Genomic DNA, 8280 nt, shown 5'->3' on the forward strand with positions numbered 1-8280 from the left:
TAATTTTATTAACCCATTTGCATGCAAATATTAGGGAATGGTTCTTCAATATGTAGCTAGTTCTTGTGGTGGTTAATAGTTCTTCGTGTATTTGAAAGTAACAAAACTGCATTTGTGTTGAACTCTTAAGACCAATTAATCAGGTCAAATTGCTCTTAAGATCAATAAATTAGGTCAATTTCTCCTAACAAAGGCAAATTCATCAGATTTAATTTCTACCCTTTTCTAATATAAATTTTTAGAAATTTTGTTTCTCAGTTGTGAGGCAAATAGGTTGATATATTTGTTTATTCTTTGACAGAGAAACTGACTAGAGTTAGATAGCTTTTTAATACCCTTTCCAGTCAAAAAGTAACATTGTTATATTAGTATTAAGTAGTAGTTTTAAAGTCTGATGACATAAGAACAGTAACAATTTGTTAATATTCAAAAGATTGAAATTGAAAAAAAGGGGTCCTGCACTCTGCTGTCCTAGAATATTTTTTTCTGTTGAAATCTTCTTTTCCATATTGTCATTATTGCTTCTTTAGCCCATGACTCCAGTTTTCTGGTGAGGTGACCCTGAATTTAATCATTTTGGTCAGTAGTTCTAGATTTAAGTAACTTATCATGCTTGTTTTAAAGTCTCTCTCAGCTCACCCATGAAGAAACAAATTTTTTTTCATTTTTTTCTTCAAAAATCAGCAAGTATTGCTGAATCTAACTGAAGTATCAGCATTCAGGTTTAACCGCGTTATTTGATTGAAAGAAATCAAACCATGGAAATAATGGGCACTGTATCTGCTCAAGAGGAAAATTACCCAATGAATAATTATGTCAACTGGATGTCTTTTATGTCAATTGATGACTTTTTAAAAAATCTGTATTTTAAATAAAATACGGAGAGAACAGTATTGGTCCCTACAACATTCCAATAGCTTTGTCATGACAGCCATGACATATGAAATAACTTACTCTGAATGGCTAATAATTTAGTGGACATGAACTCTAAAGATTTTTATTTGCACTTAAAATGTTAAAGTAGTGTTGTTCATTTGATCAATGTTTGAATACTACTCAGTATTGAAAACTTTAACTGCATTCTGAAAGGTCATTGCACCGATTCACTTACTGAAGATGTCATTTAGCTTCCTTTTCTCATGATTTATATAAATGTTGTTACCTTAAATGCAGAAAGATGTGATATTCTTTGGAGGATAAAAAACCTAAGTGAATGAAGCTAGACACAAAATGCTACATATTATATGATTTCATTTATATGAAATATTCAGAATAGGTAAATTCATAGAAATAAATCAGATTCATGGTTGCTGGGGGAAGGGGAGTGACTGCTTCATGAGTATGGGGTTTTCTTTTGGATTGATGAAAATATTGTAGAACAAGATAGTGGGGATAGTTGCACAATATTGTGAATGTGCCAAAATGCCACTGAATTGTATACTTTAAAATGGTGTATTTGATGTGTATTTTATTACAATTAAAAAGAAAAGAATTTGGTATTTGCAATCATTACCAAAGCCAAAAACTAGTGGTCTCAATGTTTGTGAAATGCCCAAACCGTGGTTTAGAATTAATTTATAGCATTAGTATCATGACAAATCTATTCAGCTTAAAGTTCTAGTAAAATTTGTGAATCCCATCATAGAAGTACTCCTGACGGCAGCAGAAATAAAGCTGTAATTCATCAAAATTTCCTTATATTTAATACTTCTGTGACTGAGTGATTGACTTCTGTGTCAATGTTTATTTTTTCTTTTGAAATTTATTATGATTCCTTGTGGCACATCCCAATCATGCTTTTTAAAGATGTGTTTTCAAAATCATGCTTTGAAAAAAATTTGTATAATTTTCAAGGTGATTTTTTTTATAGTTTTATACTTTGTTTCTTTTAAAGAACAAATGCAACTTGTATTAGAGTGACTTAATAAATTGTACTGATGTGTACATTTTTATGCTTTTGTATTGTCTTGTGGGGAAAAAACTATTTGAATCTTAAGATTGGTAGGAACTCTAATGATCATTTAGTTTCTCATTTTATATTTGGAGAAGTTGAAGCTGACGTTATCAGTGTGTCATTCATTCAACAAGCATTTACTGAACACTCATGCCAGGTAATGTGTAGGCTTGATTCTGGAAGGTTATTTCATGCTTGAAAGTTTCACAGGTAATTTCTTTTCTTTCTTTTTTCTTTCATCATCTAGTAACTATGCCAGACACATGGACAAACGGATAAGTTTCAGAGGAGGGGAGGCTTTAGGCATAGAATCACTTTAAGTGGTTCTTCTCATAATTCTTCTCCAAACATCTTAAAGAGATGTTCTTCAGCACAGTAAAGCACACATGATCATAAGTAGTCTGCTACTCAAGGAATGTGTCACTACTTTCATGACTTTGGGAAGGGAGTATTTTTGAATCAACTTAAACCAATTACTTTCCATTGTTCTAAGAGGCCAGTTTCATACCATTGGTTCAAATCAATCTTTAAAAAAAAGTTAAATTGCTTTGCAGATAACAGTGCCTCTCATATAGTTGGGGGTATATATGTGAATTAAAGGGTGTGTGTGCTTCAAGTTGAACAACAGTAAGTATAATTAAATGAACTTAACAGAATGAGGTTGATAAGGTAATAAACATAGACAAGTAGCAGTACAGTAGCTTTACTTACACACTGCAAGAGTCCAAAATCAAAGAAAATGAGAAGGTAATAGTTGTGATAATTCATACACTAACACATGTGTTATGATTTTTTACCTTATTTCTTCTTAATATTTTGATACTTCTACAACAGTTAGGACTTCTCACCAAATAGGTTATTTGACCTGAATTTCCTTAATCATCCACCTTCTCTTATTCCATCACTTTGCACTCTACATTTCTGCTGCATTGTATTACCATTTCCCAAACACTTCATATCCTTCAATGTCCGTGAGCCTTTACAAATGCTATTTCTTTTGCCTAGAATGTTCTCCCCTAACTTCCTTGTTCATTGGTGAAGATCCAATTCTGATCTCATCTGCTTTTTACCTAGACCATCTCCAACAGATAATCATCTTTTATCTATGTTCCCAGTTTGGATTTAATTTGTTTTAAAGTCATATCGTTTTACAGTATAATCACACTGCACTGCCATTATCTATTTGCTGGTATCTATATACTATAATTATGGGGTCATCTAGGTAGAAACCATATCTTATGTGGCTTTGCATCTCTATTCCTAGCTGAGGGCCTTACAAACAGAAGGTGATATGGTTTGGCTGTGTTCCCACCAAATCTCATCTTGAATTTTAATTCTACAGTTCCTACGTGTGAGAGGGACCTGCTGGGAGGTAATTGAATCATGGGGGCAGGTCTTTCCCATGCTATTCTCGTGATAGTGAATAAGTCTCATGAGATCTGATGGTTTTAAAAACGGGTTTCCCTGCATGGGGTCCTCTCTGCCTGCTGCCATCCATGTAAGACGTGACTTGCTTCTCCTTGCTTTCCACCATGATTGTGAGGCTTGCCCATCAACATAGAACTGTAACTCCATCAAACCTATTTTTCTTCCCAGTCTCAGATATATCTTTATCAGTAGCAAGAAAATGGACTAATACAGTAAATTGGTACCAGTAGAGTGAGACGCTGCTGAAAAGATACCCAAAAATGTGTAAACGACTTTGGAACTGGGTAGCAGGCAGAAGTTTGAACAGTTTGGAGGGCTCAGAAGAAGACAGGAAAATGTGGGAAAGTTTGGAACTTCCTAGAAACTTGAAGAATGGCTGTGACCAAAATGCTGATAATGATATGGACAATGAAATCCAGGCTGAGGTGGTCTCAGATGGAGATGAGGAACTTGTTGGGAATTGGAGCTAAAGTGACTCTTGTTATGTTTTAGCAAAGAGACTGGTGGCATTTTGCCCCTGCCCTAAAGATTTGTGGAACTTTGAACTTGAGAGAGATGATTTAGGGTATCTGGTGGAAGAAATTTCTAAGCAGCAAAGCATTCAAGATGTGACTTGCGTGCTGTTAAAGGCATTCAGTTTTATAAGGGAAGCAGAGCATAAAAGTTTGGAAAATTTGCAGCCTGATAATGTGACAGAAAAGAAAATCCTATTTTCTGAGGAGAAATTCAAGCTGGCTGCAAAAATTTGGATAAGTAATGAGGAGCTGAATATTAATCCCCAAGACAATGGGGAAAATGTCTCCAGGGCATGTCAGAGGTCTTGACAGCAGCCCCTCCCATCATAGGCCTGGAGGCCTAGAAGGAAAAAAATGGTTTCATGGGCTGGGCCCAAGGCCCCCTTGCTCTGTGCAGCCTAAGGACTTGGTGCCCTGTGTCCCAGCCACTCCAGCCATGGCTAAAAGGGGCCAAGGTACAGTTTGAGCCATTGCTTCAGAGAGTGTAAGCCCCGAGGCTTGGCAGCTTCCACATGGTGTTGAGCCTGCAGGTGCACAGAAGTCGAGGATTGAGGTTTGGAACCTCTGCCTAGATTTCAGAGGATGTACGGAAATGCCTGGATATGCCCAGGCAGAAGAAGTTTGCTGCAGGGACAGAGGCCTCATGGAGAACCTCTGCCAGGGCAGTGCAGAAGGGAAATGTGGGGTCAGAGCCCCCACACAGAGTCCCTACTGAAGCACTGCCTAGTGGAGCTGTGAGAAGAGGGTCACCGTCCTCCAGACCTCAGAATGGTGGATCCACTGACAGCTTGCAGTGTGCACCTGGAAAAGCTGTAAACAATGCCAGCCCATGAAAGCAGCCAGGAGAGGGGCTATACCCTGCAAAGCCACACGGGTGGAGCTGCCCAAGACCATGGGAACCCACTTCTTGCATCGGCATGACCTGGATGTGAGACATGGAGTCAAAGGAGATCATTTTGGAACTTGACTGCCCCAATAATTTTGGACTTGCATGGGGCCTTTAGCCCTTTGTTTTGGTCAGTTTCTCCTATTTGCAATGAGTGTATTTATCCAATGTCTGTGCCCCCATTTCATCTAGAAAGTAATTAACTTGCTTTTGATTTTACTGGTTCATAGATGGAAGGGACTTGCCTTGTCTCAGATGAGGCTTTGGACTTCGGCCTTTTGAGTTAATGCTGAAATGAGTTAAGACTTTGTGGGATGGTTGGGAAGGCATGATTGGTTTTGAAATATGAGGACATGAGATTTGGGAGAGACCAGGAGTGGAATGATATGGATTCGCTGTGTCCTCACTCAAATCTCATCTTTAATTGTAACTCCCACAATTCCCACATGTTGTGGGAGGGACCCAGTGGGAGGTAACTGAATCATGAGGGTGGGTCTTTCCCATGCTATTCTTGTGATAGTGAATATGTCTCATGAGATCTGGTGCTTTTAAAAATGGGAGTTTCCCCATACAAGTTCTCTCTCTTTTCCTGTTGCCATCCATGTAAGATATGACTTGTCCTCCTTGCCTTCTGTCATGATTGTGAGGTTTCCCCAGCCACGTGGAACTGTAAGTCCATTAAACCTATTTTTCTTCCCAGTCTCGGGTATGTCTTTATCAGCAGCATGAAAATGGACTAATACAGAAGGCATTCAGTAGAGGTTTGTTAATCTAATAATGAAAAATGATTGAATAATTTAGTGTCGTGTCAGTTAGCTTTTGCTGCATAACGTGAAATCCTAAAAGTTTGTTGTTTAAGCAACAATATAATTAGCTCATGATTGGTTGGCTCAGCATTTCTGGTTGGCCTGACTTGGCTGTTGTCTTCCTAATTGGCTCACGTCCATGGTCAGCTGATGGGTCAGCTGGAGGTTAGATGATCTAAGATCACCTTACACATCTGGCAGTTGGCAGGCTGTTGGCCAGGGTTATGGGGATGATTACACCATGTGTCTCTCATCATCCATCAGGCTAGCCCAGGCTTATTTACAGGGCAGTAACAAGAATAGCAAGAGTGTAAGCCCCTATGTTCAACCCCTTTCCAAGCCACTGCTCATCACATTTATTAATGTCCCATTTTCCAAAGCAGTCAAATGGCCAAACCCAGATTCATGGGGTGGAGAAACAGGCTCTATACCCTTTGATGGAAGGAGCAGCAAAGTCACAGTGCAAATGAGTATGTGTATAGGAATAAGAAGAATCACACCTATTTAAGTCTACCATAAATGTTGAAGAAATTTTCACTTAATCTACCTGAATATTAAAAACTAGAGCCAATTCAAAATCAGAACTGTCTTTTGCCTCTTTTTTTCAAACTGTAAAGCTAGTGTTTTAGTCAGGGTTATCCAGAACGATAGAACTGACAGGAGATTATCTATCTATCTATGTATCTATCTATGTATCTATGTATCTATCTATCTATCTATCACCTATCTATCTATCTATCTAACTAGAGAAATTGACTCACTCAATTGTGGAAGTTGAGAAGTCCCGTGATAGGCCATCTGCAAGCTGGAGAGCCAGGAGATCCAGCAGCCTGGAGGACCAGGATATCCAGTAGCCTGGATCATATTTGAAGACTTCACAACCAAAGAAGGGAAGATGATGGTGTAATTCTCAGTATGAGGTTTAAGGCCTGAGAACCCAGGGGGTTGCTAGTGTGAGTGCAGGAGTCCCAAAGCCAGAGAACTTGGAGATCTGATATCCAAGGGCAGAAGATAAAGGGTGCCCAAGCTCCAGAAGACAGACAGCAAGAATTCACCCTTCCTACATGTTTTTGTTTTATCCAAGACCCCAGCTGATCAGATGGTGCCTACCCACATTGATGGCAGATCATCCCCACTCAGTTCAACGACTAAAATGCCTATCTCCACTGGAAACACCCTCATGGACATATATAGGCCAGTCCAGTCATTCTAATTGAGTGCTAAAACACCTGGGTTTGTTTTCCTTTCAGCAGAAGAGGGATGGGCTTAGTGCCTACTGAAGCACTGAAGATATGTAATGCTATACCACCTACCTGGCTATCTCTTAATCCAGTCAAGTTGACACCCAAAATCAACCATCACAAGTTCATCCCTTGTCAACTTAGCACCCGTACACATCTCTTTATCATACTTAATCTCTAAATAACAATACAGCTATCTTGTGCATAATCAAAAACTCACGAATCCTTTCCCCAGAAGAGGAGGTAAAGTTCTTGAATGATGTTTACTCCTTTTCTGATATCCTATAACTAAAATTCTGTGATGTAAAATTAACAGTACTTATACTAATACAAGCTCAATACATATTATGTTACATGACAAAGGATAAGAAATCAATGAAAACAAAGATATTTGCTTCATATATGTGTATATACACAAAAACCTATTCTTAACAAAATAGAGATTGTACAGCCCTTGTTTCTGTAACCGGCCACATGGTTGTAGCTGATATTTATAACTACCTTGTTCTACTACCCATTGTGTATTCCCTTTGCCTGCAGTAAGCACCTTAGCTGGTTATTGTTCTTTACCTGATGGAGTAACCCAAACCTCTATTCTCTATTAAATGTAAAACCCCAAACCATAAAACCTCTAGAAGAAAACCTAGGCAATACCATTCAGGACATAGGCATGGGCAAAGACTTCACAATGAAAACACCAAAAGAAATTGCAACAAAAGCCAAAATTGACAAATTAGATCTAACTAAACTAAAGAGCTCCTGCACAGCAAAAGAAACAAATCAGACTGAACAGGCAACCCACAGAATGGGAGGAAATTTTTGCAATCTACCCATCTGACAAAGGTCTAATATCCAGAATCTATGAGGAACTTAAACAAATTTCCAAGAAAAAAACGAACAACCCCATCAAAAAGTGGGTAAAGGATATGAAAAGGTACATCTCAAAAAAAAAAATTTATGAGGCCAACAATCATATGAAAAAAAAGCTCATCACTAATCATTAGAGCAATGGCAATTGAAGCCACAATAAGATACCATCTCACACCAGTCAGAATGGCAATTATTAAAAAGTCAAGAAACAATAGATGCTGGTGAGTCTGTGGAGAGACAGGAACGCTTTTACACTGTTGGTGGGAATGTAAATTAGTTCAACCATTGTGGAAGACAGTGTGGTGATTCCTCAAGGATCTAGAACTGGAAATACCATTTGACCCAGCAATCCCATTACTGGGTGTATACCCAAAGGAATATAAATCATTCTACTGTAAAGACACAGGCACACGTATGTTTATTGCAGCACTATTTACAATAGCAAAGACATGGAATCAATCCAAATCCCCATCGATGATAGACTGGATAAAGAAAATGTAGTACATATACACCATGGAATACTATGCAGCCATAAAAAGGAATGAGATCATGTCCTTTGCAGGGACATGAATGAAGCTGG

This window comes from Hylobates moloch, unplaced genomic scaffold, assembly GCF_009828535.3.
Source record: "Hylobates moloch isolate HMO894 unplaced genomic scaffold, HMol_V3 SCAFFOLD_27, whole genome shotgun sequence".
Taxonomy (NCBI): domain Eukaryota; kingdom Metazoa; phylum Chordata; class Mammalia; order Primates; family Hylobatidae; genus Hylobates; species Hylobates moloch.